Raw genomic sequence first — 15,091 nt, 5'->3', positions numbered from 1 at the left:
CAGGAAAAAAAAAAAAGAAAAAAAGAAAAAAAAGCTCAATAATCTCCCAGTCTCTAAATGATCAGTTTAAGAGACAAAAATAAAACAAACACCAAAGCTCAAATACAGTAAGTCACTGAGTGGAGCACTTCAGTAAAGAATCATTTGAGCTCTGCTTATTAAATCATGTGCAGTATTTGGAGAAAATGATGTTAAAAAGCCTTTGATCCCTAGCTAGCAATGCAAACAACGTATCTGTTCAGTAACAACAACTGCTTCTATAAAAGGTCAGATATAAGCAGAGAAGCAAATCTATACCAATATCTACACAAATTCAGTCTGCCTAAGCTCAGATCAACGGAAAGTCAAAATAGAAAATATTAATTTAATGGTTTTAATAGAACAAGAGCAAATATCTGTCTTACATCTTCACAAATGCCTCTTGTGAAGATGTAAGGTGACAAAAAAAGCCAAAAGTGTGGTCAATGAGGTCTTTGCTCCTACAACCTTTGTGCTCGCAGTCTGGTCCAATGCAAAAGTCTTTCCCAAGGACACATGTGCAACCTGACAGCTCCCCAAAAGCTACCTCTCCCTAAAGCTAGTACAGGAAAGGGTTTTGACATGCCAGCAACACTTACCGTTTCTTGATGAATTCTCCCCACCCAACAAAAACTCTTTCAGACCTAATCTAACTTGTCAAATTAGATGCCTGCTCCCCAGAGCTCCAGAGAACATCTTCTCTTTCTGCCCGACACACAGGATCCAACATGACAATCAGGGTGGCTGACCCAGCAACCCAAGCTGCACCTAGATGAGAAGACTGTCTGATCTCTGCTTTTCTTCCACTTCATTCACCCAACAATTCATTAGTGTGTACTGCAAATTAAATGTACAAGAGAAAGGTTCTAATGAACCTCTAAGAGTCCCATTTTTCCCCTAAATAGGATCTACTAGTTCTACTAAATAGTTCTACTGAATGCCCTATAAATATATGAATATAAATATACACATGAAACTGCACTTCAAAAAATGGCTGAGACTAAAATACAAGGTTCAAGTGTGGCCAAAGTTTTGCCCCTATTACAATGCAAAAGCACTAGATGATGTTTTAGATAAAATAGGTTTGCATCAGTTATATTGTCAACTTTTAAAAAATTAACTTGGGCAACGAAAAGAAAATGCTTCAATTTGACTAGGACTTCCTGATACCCATATAACAGTATCAATTCATGCAACTTAAAGCTCAGAGACCTGAAGACACGCTACACACTAGACATATGCAAAACCAAGACTTTCATAAAGTTTTCATTGTTTATACAGTTGGTAACCATTTACTGCTAAAGGCAATATGCAGTAAAGACGTTTTTGTTGGGTTTTGTGTTTTTTTTTTCTGAGTTGATACCACATGTTTCCACAGACAAAAGAAAAAATTATTTAAAAAACAAAACAGCCAGACTCATTTTGGAAAGAAGCTTGCAAAACCCCAATGAACCACATCTGTGGAGTAACTGCAGTAATGATATGAAGTGTTTTGTGTTAGTTCCTGTTCAATAATGTAAAAGTTTATCCCTTCACTTTAACACAGTGCTGTGTCCGATAAAGGCTCTTCCTGCCTTGTCTACCAATCTAATTAAATTACCCCCCACCCTATTAAAACCGTTTAAGAATTCCCACTCCATCCATCAATCTAGAGTCCTCCTTCCATGAGACACTCCGCTGACACCACTACAAAATTTAGTAACTCAGATGTGAGCGGGGCAGCCAAACGAAGCAATAACCTGTAACTCCTGCAGTAAATTTTGCTAGCTTGGAAAGTTAAATAACTTGGACTGAAGTAGTCCTGCAATGACTTCAAGGAGTTACACCAAGTACTGATTTCATCTCCCAGCTCTGAGCAGTTAGCCAGTCTCTTTTCAAAGCAATTCCAAAAGTTGGCTTTAGCTATAAGCATTCCACATTTTAAGAAGTGTTGGGTTTTTTAACCCAAGCCTGCAATAGGAAGCCACACATATTCAGAAAGTGAACTCCAGAAGTAAGGCACAGACTTGACCACAGACTACTCCAAACTGAAACATGAACTTTGGCAAAAAAGCATAGTCTACCCCAACAAAATAAGGGCTTCAGCTTCTTACCAGGGAAAACCCTCGGGAAATCCAATAAATCTGTCTTGTCTCTCACTTCATCTGTTCACTAAGGAAGGCTGGGATGGGGGAGTCCATCTGTACATAGAAAGTTCCCCAATCTGGCACTACAGACTGCATGCTGTTAAATTGGTGCATTCGTTAGTACAGTGTCTTGGAGACGTGCCTATACATCCTGGGGGGCTAAGGAAGGATCTTCCATAGAAAAATTGGAAAAAAAAGAGAGAGAGAGAGAGAGAGAGAGAAAGGGAAAGAAAGAAATTGCCCAAAAGTGGTCAATCCCAGCATGTCATCTGCAGGAAAATTTATCAGTATCAGTAGAAAATATCATAGATCTTCCTCTTAGAAGTTTTTACGGAAAACAGATGGTCCCAAGTTAAGCATCAGACTAACTAATATGCAATTAAAAACTGGTCATACATAGTACAACTCCTGAACAAAGAGTATGTATTAAATGCTTTCAGCAGATGGTTGACTTGGTTTGTTGTTTTTTAGGATCCATATTTGCCCAATACAAGCACGGATAGCTCTCTCTATTCACAGTCATACATATGATCACAAAGAAAAAAGCTAGCTTTTCCAATTTCAAACAGAATTTCCTGTCTCAGCATCACTATACAGACTTGATCCTAACTACCTTCCTATTGCATTTCAACTCCATTCAAAACATTCACTTTTTACACCTATTTAACATCTGGCATAAGAAGTCACTCATTTTGATGGAGAATTATTGCTTGCTTTGCAGTGTGACTATTTAAAATAATGAGTGAATTTGGGGTCTACCATCCCAGGGAGTGGTGTCCTCTTAGTGTAGACTACATTGGCTGAGTTTGATACTGAGCAAGGAAGACAATTCATACCAACCAACTTGGTCACTTAATTTAAGAGCTTTGTCCACCAGAAGTTCAACTTATGTGGCCTGCACTGGCAAAGCCCAGCTTGACTGACCACAGGCACCTAAGAAAACTATTGGCTTCCCTCCTTCAACACCCCATATAACTTAGGGTTCTAAAAGTACTTAGCTTTCATTCCAAGGCACATCACTAAGGCCCATATTTCTATATGCATAAACACACACTCAAAACATAGTTTTACACTATGCTTGTCCAGCCTTTGGCTTTGCCATCATTTCAAAACTCTGCCTATCTGTCTTCAATCTGTGGATTCCAGCTTCAATAACACGATACTCAACAGAACATTACTTAAGCCTGAACCTGCAAGCACTCAAGTGCAGCAGCAATCTTCTGCATAGAGGTGGATGTCCTCTGAGTGCAGTAGAACTACTCGAGTGTGCAAAGTTACTTATGTGCTTAAGCACTTTAGGATCTGTCCTTAATTTTTTTAAGCAAGTTTTCTGCCAAAATGGCAAGGAGTTTCACAACAATCAGCAGTTCTTGGGAGATTTCCTCTTCTTGTTCTAAATCTCATAAGAACAGCTGTTCTGGAGAAAAGTTGGCCATAGCTGAACTTCCAGACAGGCTCCAAAACCACAGGTGCAGGCTCCAAGCCAGGGATGCATATGTAAGTCTTCCTGAAATTTAATGGGGTTCACATTTTCTCTTTTCTCTCACTATAAAGCCACCGCAGAAGGCACAGTGGTCATTAACGAAGCTTCGCTAATAGACATTTTATTTGTTGTTCACTTTGCAGCCAATATTATTAAGATTTTCAAGTGATACAATATAGCAACAGTTTTTGTACTGTTCCTACTACTGACTAGCCGTGCTGTATTATATACTAAGAAGTTTAATGTCTTTGTTCCAGTATTGCAACTCAGTAGGGAAATGGCCAAAGACCAGACCAGGCAACGTGTAGGCCGGGTTCCCAAGGGCGCAGAGGATAGCCTCATGGGGTATTACTAGAAAAGACATTTGTTCCAAGCATTACTATAGTATTACAACTGCTGTAATCAGCAAATACTAGCTGTAACAGCTCCAAGAGTAATTCCTGTGAAAGTTTTTGTTCTTTGTAAGCTTTACCAGTTAGCATTAGGCGTGAAGCAGACACTGCCATTTCCAATTACTGCCTAAACTTTAAGATAATTTATAAGACCTACTCAGTTTTCACAGTTAATTGCTTGGGTTATAGAAGAGAGATCCTCACCTAGGACCATCAGATTTACTGTACCGCTTCCCAGCAGACTTGCCTCCCATCTTCTCCAACAGAAAATTTGCTAATAGCCAACCTTTTGACAAGCCAGACATTTTTCCCTGCTTTAATCTACCACTGAAAACACATCGGCACGGAGTTCTGGCAGTGTTTAATTTGCTCATATTCATCTCACAAAAGGCATATTAATTTGTTCATATTAATATCTCAGTGTATCAGGAGACTTGAAACCATGTACTTAGCTACTTATTTGACTCTTGTGCCACAAACACCATCACCAGAAGTCGTAACAAATATATGTTAATAGTCACGATCCAGGAAGCAGAAAAGGTGCAACAATTTCGGACGCTAAAATTAACATTACAAAATTACTGCATTTGTAGTTAAATCATTTCCTCAGTGATACATTTCTGCTCAGTCAGCTCAAGACCAAATAGGCATGGTAGGAAGGGGGCTGATCTATATAAGTTTATTATGTTGCTAAAGCCTCTCAATCCCACGTTTGTTACACTAAACATCACAGTTAGGCTCTGTCAGACACCAAAGAGACAGTCCATTCATTAAACACGTCAAGTCCAACAAACTGTAAATTCCACAAAGATTTAGTTTGAAACGCTCCTTTTTTAAAAAAAAAATCAGTTTGTGAAAATCTCTTTATTCGAAACTTCACATGGACTATCTGACCGGGGGTGCAGGACAGAAACATTTCAATTGTCCAGAAAAACGCATTGAAAATATTCCCTGCTCATATTGTAACAGTAACAGGTCGTTCGCACCTAGCCAGCTTTGCTTTAGAGCAGGGCTCTCGGAGCCGTAGGAGAGGTTTCGGTGCCAGGGGGCCGTGCCAGCCAGGGAGCGAGGGGGACACAGGGGCCCGTCCCACCACCCCGGAGGGAGCCGGGCAGTCCCAGCAGAGTCCAGACGGTCGGGATAAGGCAGGTCCGCGCGTGCGCCTGGAAGTCAGTCCGCGGGTCAGCGTCAGCGTCTGGGACCGAGGGCCCCGGGCTGGGCTGGGGGGAGCCCCGGGGGCGGAAGGGATGGGGAGGCCCAGGGGTGCCCTCGGGGCCTGGCGTTGGGCTCCAGCAGCAGTTCCTGGAATTTCGCAGCTTGTAAGGTGCAGGTGCAGAATTTAAAGTGGTCTCCAGCGCTCACAAAACCACTTTAAATTCCACACCAGCACATTGCTAGTTACAGCGCTCTGAGTAATCTCTAAGAAGGCGACAACTTTCCTAAGAAACAGCAGAAACTCAAGCAAAAGTTACAACAGCTTTTCATGCACTTAATTGTGCTACGTCTCCCCTTAGGTGTGATTAAGTTGAACTGCACACCAAACTGTACTCAAAATGATTAAAAGGTAAAGACTAGAGAAATCAAGTCCTAAACTCTTCTGGTACTAATGGGTTAAGACAAACCATCAAAATTCATGGATTAGTGCAGTAGTGTCATTAGTAAATGCATGTACTGGAATCCACCCCCTGAAATTCCCCAATCGGCTTTGGCTGGCAACAGATAGCAGCTCTGTGACAAATACGACTGGACTCATCACAGTGGATTTCTCCTGCCAGGTTGTGGGTGGGAGTTAGAGACCCTGACCCTACATGATAAGATTAATCAATTTAAAGCTTTCAAATAGTCAAACTGTTCATCGCGGTCACCATCCACAGCAGAGTCACAAGTTCATTTTCAATCAGTGTTTTCTTGGCTGGCAATCGCCCTCCACTGCCTTGCAGAAGCAGTGCTACTGATGAAGAGGTAGGTACAAGGTACCAGAGTAGCAGATACTGTGCTACTTAAACGCAGCAAGGATCCTGCACAGGAATGTAGGGTAAAGTTGGCTTGATTTCCAAAGGGAAAAGGTTCTTGGGGCTTCACTATAAGATTCCACTATAAAATTGCCATGGACTTGAGAGCTTGGGAAGACCAGAAAGTGTCCAAACTGATTTAGGAAGCTAGTTAGAAAGCAAATACCTTAAAATATTCCTCTCCTTGCCCAACAGGAGAGCATCATTTGCTAACCCTATGCAGCCACCAATGATTTGGTCCATAGCCAAATCATTTCATAAAATGATGAACCTGACAGAAATGAATTATTATTATTATTCAGAAGATTATGTCATTTTTGAGCTTTGCTGTTAGAGAGGATGATTTTGTACCAAAAAAAATGACTCCTTCAGTGCATTAATTCCAAGCATTTTTCTTTCTGAAATCCTCCATTTCAACAACAAAATAATGCCATTCACCAAAATTCACACACTGGTCTGATTCTATACCATAATAAAAAGTTATGGGAAGGCAAGGTTAATGGGAAGAAAATCAGCTAGCTTCCTTCATAACTTTGCAAAAACAGTCAGAATTGCTCTAAGCTTTTTTAATAAAACACAAAATTAAAGAGCGTGTTCATACTAGCAATCCCAGAGGTCACTCTAATGTGCTTTTGTTTAGATATAAGCAATATTAGGGAAAGAAAGAGGAGAAACACAAGTGGATGTACCATATGCGTATGTCTACAAGTGGCAACACTCCCAAACCTGCCATTTAGATTCACTGCACCATGTAGCTCAGTCAAAATTCATTAGCTCTGTGTGCATGTATGTGCACATGGGACAGTGTGTGAGAGCGTGCGTATGTGTAGTCACACTCTGTTTTCCATCGCGACACGGAGGAAATCCTACACAGTAGACACATAAACTCTCTTTAACTACAACCTGAACCAAAGTGTGAAAGAGACAGAAAGGATTTAGGAGGAGAATTTTTTTCTCACAAAAGTAGGACTGAGCTGCAGAAATGAGTCACTAAATTCCAAGACTATTTTGCACTTCAATTTAAGTGTCAGTAGAAGTTTAGTTTAGGAACTGAAACCAGTAGGTTATTACAAAATACACGAACGACAGATATTATTAGTAGCCATCACTGACTGGCATCATACCAGCTTCTTGAGGAAAAATCCAAAGGAAGCTAAGGCCACATTCGCCAAGTCTCTAGCGAAGACAAGTGTGATCCCATCTCAGATCTAATTAACTAGGTGCAGAGCTGCAATACACTGTCTGACTACACTATGCAAACAGAGGGTCTGGGGAATCAGGGAGGCCAACTATGCTCCTTGAAACCTTAAGGTCTAGAAAAAATTACGAAGTACTCTCTGCATTCTCCATTCACTGAAATGTGTGTCTTGTAACAGATCAACTTGAAGTGCCACCACACAACAAGGACCTAAGAAGACAGTGAAGATGGCAGTACCCAACTCTAACCCACCTGACAGGACTCTGAGCTCTATACAAAGCCTCACCAAAGGCACTAAATTGTACTACAGAGCTGATTCAAGGAGCAGATAAATCAAACAAGGTCTGTTGAAAAAACAGACAAATAATAGGCTATCACAAAAGCAATACTCCATATCTCTGGTACCCCTCAGCTAATTTTCAGCTATATTAGCTGTGTATTTAGCACAGCAAGTATTTCCACATTTGCGGATGTTCTACATGAAGAATCTCTACGTCAATTCAAATCCAAGATTAATTTTATTGAACACCATGAACTACTTGGGAGGGAAGTTATAAATTAAAGTAAGGAATAGCAGAAATTTTCAAAGCTACTACAGTTCACCAGGCATAAAACAATCTCTTCAAACATTTACAAATACAAACATTTCCTCAGTCATTTGCTCCTCTGAAATAGCTCTAACAATTAGAATTTTCCTGGCAGGACAACACTCCTCCTCTAGATCTTTTCATGCCTCATATAACTCTTCTAGAACAACAACTACAAAAAAACACACAAGCGTGTATGCTATTCTAACAGATTCAAGTGACTATTTAGTTATTTACCACTGAGTTTTCTTTTGAATTTTCCTAAGCATTTTACAACATCATGCACAGATACAGTTTAATACAACGTACTTTAAATATTGAAGGAGAAACATTTTAAAGCTTTTGTAAGCTGAATAATAATTCCTAACGTTGACCCTTTGCACAGAGGTGGGAAGCTTATCTTCAGACAAAGATGAAAACATCATGTAACAGAAAGAAATGTTACATTGCTGAGAAGCAGCTGTTTCTTCACTCTGTGTAACAGCATTCTCTGTAGTGCAATAAAACACACTTCTTTGACCTTTATTTCCAGTTATTGTTTGAAGATGCTAATTGATATCACAAAGACTGAACAGCAGCAAAGACTATAGACTTTACTGTAATGAACATTCTTAGGAGTCTGTAGGTGAGGGTTATTTTATAGTAAGGAAAGAGAAATGGACATTTTTATCCTATCACTTGAAAAGCCTTCACATAAAATACTTAAATGAACTCTCCACATAAGTCATTCTGCTTTGACCAGCCTGAACGGTATAGTCCACTCCAGGTCCTCTATCCTAACATCGTTTAATACAACCCAAAAGCTACCTTTACAATCTTGATGCTTAACAACCGAGATCTACACTGAAATCACGCTTTTATCAGCAGTGCCATTTTTCCTGTCTGGTGTAATTTCCTGCTCGCTAACCCAGGGAGCCTTCCTGCCCATGTGTGCTCTGACCTGCAGGGCTGCACACAGCTAACACGCGAGCAGGCATTTGATGATGGCATTTCACAGCAGCTGCTAGGATGTGCAGTGTCCAAGTACACAGGCCTTCAAATTTTGTTCCAGAGGATTTGGACCATTGTGTTGCATCTGGCCAGAAATGCCCACAAATCTAAATGAGATATGACTTATGGAAAGTCAAACTCAGTCCTAATCCAACCTAAAGGAATTGATTTCATTTACAGTAAGAGACCAAAACCAAATCCACTGTTTATTGCTTGGCTGCCCTTTCCCCAGCATTCCCGCTTCTCACATCAGACATCTTCATTATCTCTCCCTCCTGCATAAGTCATATTTTTTTTCTTACAAGCAGATGTCCCCATCTCCCCAGGAGATGGAAAACAATGGTCACTTCCCATTGAGCTCCAGGGGTCCTCCTCCCTGAGAAGACTGTGAAAAGCCTTTGCTCTGAGTCAAACCTCCCTTTGAGTTAGCACACACCTACCTTTCCAAACTAACCCTTTCCAGACTGAACCACCCTCTACCTCACTCTTAGCTTACAACGTTTTGTCTTTGGTCGCTGGCACACAGAGCAGAAGTCACTGCGATTAGTGGTAGGCAACCAGCAATATCTGTTACTTGAGCAGAAGTTAAAGGTGACACTGCACGAGCTGAATCACTTCCTCGCTATTCTGAAGGCTACAACACCTATCTGCACAATAGTCAGACAACATCAAGAGCCAAGATGCTGTAATATCACTTCAATAAATCCAGCAAACCTCAGATTTAAAAAAAGAGGAGAAAAATCAGCAGCAACAGGGCTGCCCCAAAGCTCATCCAACCTTTATCAGTAACACAAATGTGTTAAAGTTGTGGTCTGAAAAACTACAGTATAATTTGGTTGCCAGAAGTACCATTTTATTTGTAAGTCTTGTAAAGTGGAGTGGGAGAATATTACGTTTGAAATCAGCCTAATGATAATTTCTAAATTAACTAGTGACAACTCTTGTATGAGGCAGCTGACACCTGTATTTCCTAAGGCCATAAGCTAGGAACAGTCTCTTCCAGTACGCTGCTAACTCTGAGCAACTGTGGAGGAGGGAAAGACCTCTTGCTAAAATGAATCATTTGGGACAGTAAAGCTGAAAACAGGCATTTCCATTCCCCCCTTGCTTAAATAACAATAGTGAGAAAGCAGAAGGACCACAGTACCAGCCAAGGAAGGAAGGAACTGCATAGCCATGAAAGTTTGCAACATCCCATGGGTAAGAAAGCAGTGATCACCAAGCCTAATGCAGTAAGGCTTAAGTAACTCTGCAGTTCCATAGTGTCCTGTGCATCTCACAGTCAATACAACATGCCAGTCTCCATTTTATTCCAAAAGCCTCATATACAATCAGAATATTAGTGTCAAGTTCTGCAAAAAGAAAATTATCATTACCTCAGTCTTTCAGTAAAATATTTGTTTCTTTGTCATTTTGAAGCGCTATCAGAATTTTAAATTATTAGGCAGTGCCACAGGGGTGAGGGTGCTGGAGTAAGAATTTGGGAAGGGAGGAGGGAAGCGAGGATGGCATTCCACAGATCAAATGGTATCAAATGTGTCATTGTGCAGACCTTTGTTCCCGATTCTGCCAGTTACTGCATATCACAAGCTACGAGTAACATGAGAGCCGTTCCTAAATTTGTTCAAAAGGAAAGAGTCATTTGGACTTGCTGCAAAGGCTTAAGGATAGAGCGTGGGGGGGGGGGGAGGGGAAGAAAGAAAAAAAGAAAAAGACGCAGCCAGAAGCTCCAGACCTGAGCTATTTTGAAGATGTCCACAGCAAAAGAGAAACATTGCCCTTTACTACCAGATTAATTGCATGAGCTAGCTGAGAAAGTTCAGCCCAACAGCTGTAAGCAATGTCACCACAAGAGCACAACACCCCACTTGGCACAAGACAGGACTACCTCAGCTGCCCTCCTGACGACTGCTGAGACAGTTTAATGAAAAATATAAATATTTTTTTTGACATGCAAGCAAGCAGGGAGCAGTTAAAAGAAATCTGAGTTACTTTTTTCTTTGCCCATATCAATTCAAAGACAAACACAACTGTTCTCTGGAAAGAAGTTCAAATGGGCTACTATTGGAGCCTTAGCTTAGCCCTCTCCTTTCCCACTCAATGAGGAAAATAAACCACACACACACCAGCTACAAATAAGAACACCCAGAAACTCCAAGAGTTTCACAACTACCCCTTAAAGTAGCGGGGGAAAAAAGAATTAGAAAAAATAAAGAAAAAAAACCACATACAAACAACTGGGAAAGAAACCACACACAAACACAACTTCTAGAAAGGGCAAAAAATTGAAAAAAATGAGAAAATAAAAGAAAAACAAACCCTACAGTTCCAAAATCCCCTCATCAGCCAACAGCATCTGCCTAATATCTGTCTAGGCTACTCAAGTAGCTTACTTCATGTCAAAATTTGATTCCTTGAATCTATATCCATTCTAAGTAGCAGATGCACAGAAAAGAAGAATGGATTTATCTTCAGTTTCTCTGGAAGAATATATTTGAGAAGACAAAGTTGCAGTTTATAAACTATATTTCTTTAAAATCTGTGCATATCAATTCAAATCCAGTGGTCTTTCTGCTTAGGCTTTCTACCCAGCCAGCTAATTTGTTCTCATCTTTGAACCAAATAGAAAAAATATGAGAGTCTATTTAAAGCATGAGTCAGCCAGACACTTTAGCGTTCAAGTTAAGCACCCTACTCTGCAGCATGAGGATAACCTTAAAGCATCAAGCTTAAGAGTAGCTACCCTGCTTCCAGCCAGGCCACCAACATGTCCCTGCCCTCCTGCTGCAGTGCCTGCTTCAGAGGGTCGCCTGCAGCCCGGGCGCCTGCCCTGAGCAGCGGGCTAAGCAGACAAGAGAGGCCACAGGCCTGGGGTGCAGGACGCCTTTGGTCAACCGCCAGCATTTCCCATACGCGCAGAGGCCTTAGGGACCAGCCAAAACTGAAATACTCCTCATTAAAAGTAGTGCGAAACTGATGTAAATGTTACTCAAGGGGAGGGCTTGACTTTGCTGCAGTCAGAAATTCAGACATCCAGCCACAGCCAAAAGAGGAGAAAGCAGTAGATGATGTAGGATGTGGATTTTGGCTAATTTTTACACCACCTCCCTGACTTTCTGGATATTCCCTAGCAGAGAGCACCCTCCCCGTATCACCCCCCCGCCACGCGCACCCGGGAAGCTTTCCCGCCGAGCGAAGAGCCCCTGTCACCGCGTGGAGAAGGCCTTTGGGGGTTCACCCCGCGTCAGGGGGCGCAGGATTTGCCGAGCGATCCCAGCCTGCCCCAGGAGCAAGGGAGCACAAGGAGCAACGCAGCGGCAGCACCGCAACGCCGGCACAGGGGACCAACCGCGGACAAGGAACGCAACTCCAGCTCAGCTTAGACACAGGAACTGAAGCCGCAAGGGCTCCAGTCGCACCGGTGTCCAAGACCACGCAACCCTTAAACGGGGTGCAAACATTACAAGTCTCATCGACAGGAAAAATAAGAGGGAGTGGAAAAGTTTAGTGCAAGTCCTTAATTTAAGGGATGGAAACAGTCAAGTTATGGGTGTTGCTTGGCATTTAAGTTTCACGCACAGTGGCTGACAGCAGGCCAGCAGGAGCCTCCTCGGAGCCCACAAGCCTTTTGGGCGGGATGAAACAGGAGAGAGGGAGGGCGACAAGGCTTCCCCAGGCAGACACACGAGGCGAAGGGCAGGGAGAGGCGGCTCCAAGCACAGCTGGCCACGCTGGAGGTATTCGGTTTCAGCGTACATTTTAGAAAAGGAAAGGTAGGAGGAGAGCTGCCACGGTACCAGGTCAAGCTGCAGGTCCTGCATTTTGTGAGAGACCAGCTGGAGATTTGTATTTACGGTGAAGCAGTTGTGTTTTAGTCTGGTACAAACAGGAGCTATAGGCGTCCAAAACATCAGCTGATACCTTGACGGCAGAGAGGTTTGGGGGGAGGGAAAAAAAAACACACACACACACACCACAATATTTTTCTGGGCATTTAGCGTGATCGAACTAGTCTTGTTCTTCAGTATTACATGAGATGAACAGAGGCACCAATCTGGAGGGAATGATACAACAGCCGTTAAAAGTAGTTTAAATTTGAAATGGGTAAGTCATGAGGCAGAGAGACTTTGTGTTTCAGCTCGTTGGAGGCCTAAACCGGACAGTATTTATTGCACAAAAGATGTCGGGGCGGGCTGCAAATGCACCCAAAGGCACCGTGCTGCAACGGTACCAACCCAGCACACGGGAATCTTCTGAGGGCCCAGGGTGAGGTCAGAGGCCTGGCAGATGCCCACAGCAACAGCAGAGCAGGTTCCCAGGTTCAGCAATGACGACTGCTGTGCTATCTGTGCTAAACTAAATTCTCACAAATCCCTCATTTTGAACAGAGGACGTGCAAGAGACTGAATCAGGAATGAAAGCAATGTGGAAATTCAGTTGCTATGAGAGCTACAAAGCACTCTAGACAGGGCAATTCCACCCCAGACACCTGGGATCCAACTAATTGCTCCCTCTTTCATGTGAATCACTATTCAGTGAAGCACTGGTGGATTAAAAAAAAAAATAATAATAACCCCCCCACACACACACAAACACATGCTATTCCACACAGGCCAGCCAAGCATCATGAAAAAGGACGCGGTGCTCAAACAACCCCACCTCACAGCAAAGCCCGTGCACTCAGAGGCCGAGGTCTGCACGCATGCAGAGATGGGGGGTCTTTTAGCCAGAGCTAAGGGACAGCCTAAAGCGGGCAGCATCGGGAAAAGCACCGACCGCTGGGTCTGCCTCCAGCTGCGTGAAGCAGGCCACCATCTTCATTCCTCTAGCCGGGATCAAAACCGAACCAAAACTGCACCCACATATCAACATAGTTTATAGAGCCAGATGGAATAAAAGGCAGTTGAGGTCTGACATTCAAAATCCATCTTCAATCTCTGCGTGTCATCCTCCTCTGATTCAGACGCATGTGAACATTTGAAAAAGGAACTTCAGCTGAACATGTCATAACATTGCTATGTTGAAACTCATTTTCTTCTCAAATAAAGATGGTGATTTTCCTGATTTCGACAGTCACCAATGTCTGCACAGGAACTGAATTCACAGGGTAATTTAAGCATTGAAGCCATCTTTCACCAGGCAAAAATTAATACAGCGAGCAAATAGTTTACAGAAATCTCAGTTATTTAGTTCTAATGAGCCAATAAGCTACTTCTGAAAAAAATTAAGAAAAATTCTAGATTTAGAATTTGTAATCATCACATTTACTTACGTACTGGAAAAAACAGAGAAAACCAATCAAGCTCTTTAAGAAATGCTAAGATATTAAACTCAAGTTTTGTATCAACTTTGTTTATTCAAATTTGTAATTAAGAGTAACTTTGTAAATCTTTATATATAGCAGTTTGCTTGCTTATTTCCTCCCCTTTTTATATTTGCATTTAGAAATACTGGGTCCAAAATAACATTTAATGTGTGAACTGAATAGTCATACCGCAGAAGATATCAATAAAACACTGCTTTTTACTCTGAATGTTCAGGTTGTTTCTAATAAAAAATTTAAACGCTACAAGACTACTTGCAAACATTTCAGAGTAGTAGCACTTTCAGTTAAATGCCAGGAGACAATGATCAGGCCAACTGCAGGAGTAAGACTACTAATAAGCCTGCAGAACATTTCCTATTCTCCATTCCCTAAAATTTGAAGATTGTGGTTAACTAGATAAAGACCAGTAAATTATGCCTGTCTTCTATGAGGGTTTCTGCAATAGCACCCAGAAAACATAGAAAGGGTTAGCCAACAGCCTTCTTCCCTCTCTCCATAGAGCTGAAAGTCTGATTTTCAGAAATGGGACACTGACGGTTCTCACACATAATAAAGGAATAGGAAAATAATGACAAGATCCTGCAATGGGCCCATTCCAGCTTCAAAAATCTCTTCTTTACTCCTCTTTCGGGTAGCTTCATCCTGCCAGCTCTTCTCCTTACTTCACGGTCAGCTACACTGGGAAACTAGGTGTATTCTCAGACTTTCAGAAACCATCTGTACCTACAAGATTTAACATAAAAAGTTATTTTTCTTGGTGCCTGGTTATCAAGTGTCTGCCATGCAGCTTTCCACGTTCTCTTTGCCATCAACAGAAACCTGCACAAAGCCACCTTGTGCTAAAATCTCAAGTTTCTCCTCATTTCCACAAGAGACATTAGCTGCAAGCACTTTCCCAGGGTTCCAGCCAAAACTTACTTTGCCTGCTTGTGTCCCCATTTAGGAGCCTGTCCTCTCCT

At 42.0% G+C, this 15,091-nt stretch overlaps 1 protein-coding gene across 6 annotated transcripts in view; it reads right to left on the bottom strand.

Annotated features, from left to right (window-relative positions):
- LIMCH1 (LIM and calponin homology domains 1) overlaps positions 1 to 15,091 on the bottom strand; it is a 181,358-nt gene that overhangs the window by 143,263 nt on the left and 23,004 nt on the right. The gene's annotated exons all lie outside the window — the stretch shown is intronic.

This window comes from Rhea pennata, chromosome 4 (assembly GCF_028389875.1).
Source record: "Rhea pennata isolate bPtePen1 chromosome 4, bPtePen1.pri, whole genome shotgun sequence".
Classification (NCBI taxonomy): domain Eukaryota; kingdom Metazoa; phylum Chordata; class Aves; order Rheiformes; family Rheidae; genus Rhea; species Rhea pennata.
This window is presented reverse-complemented; position numbering and strand designations above follow the sequence as displayed.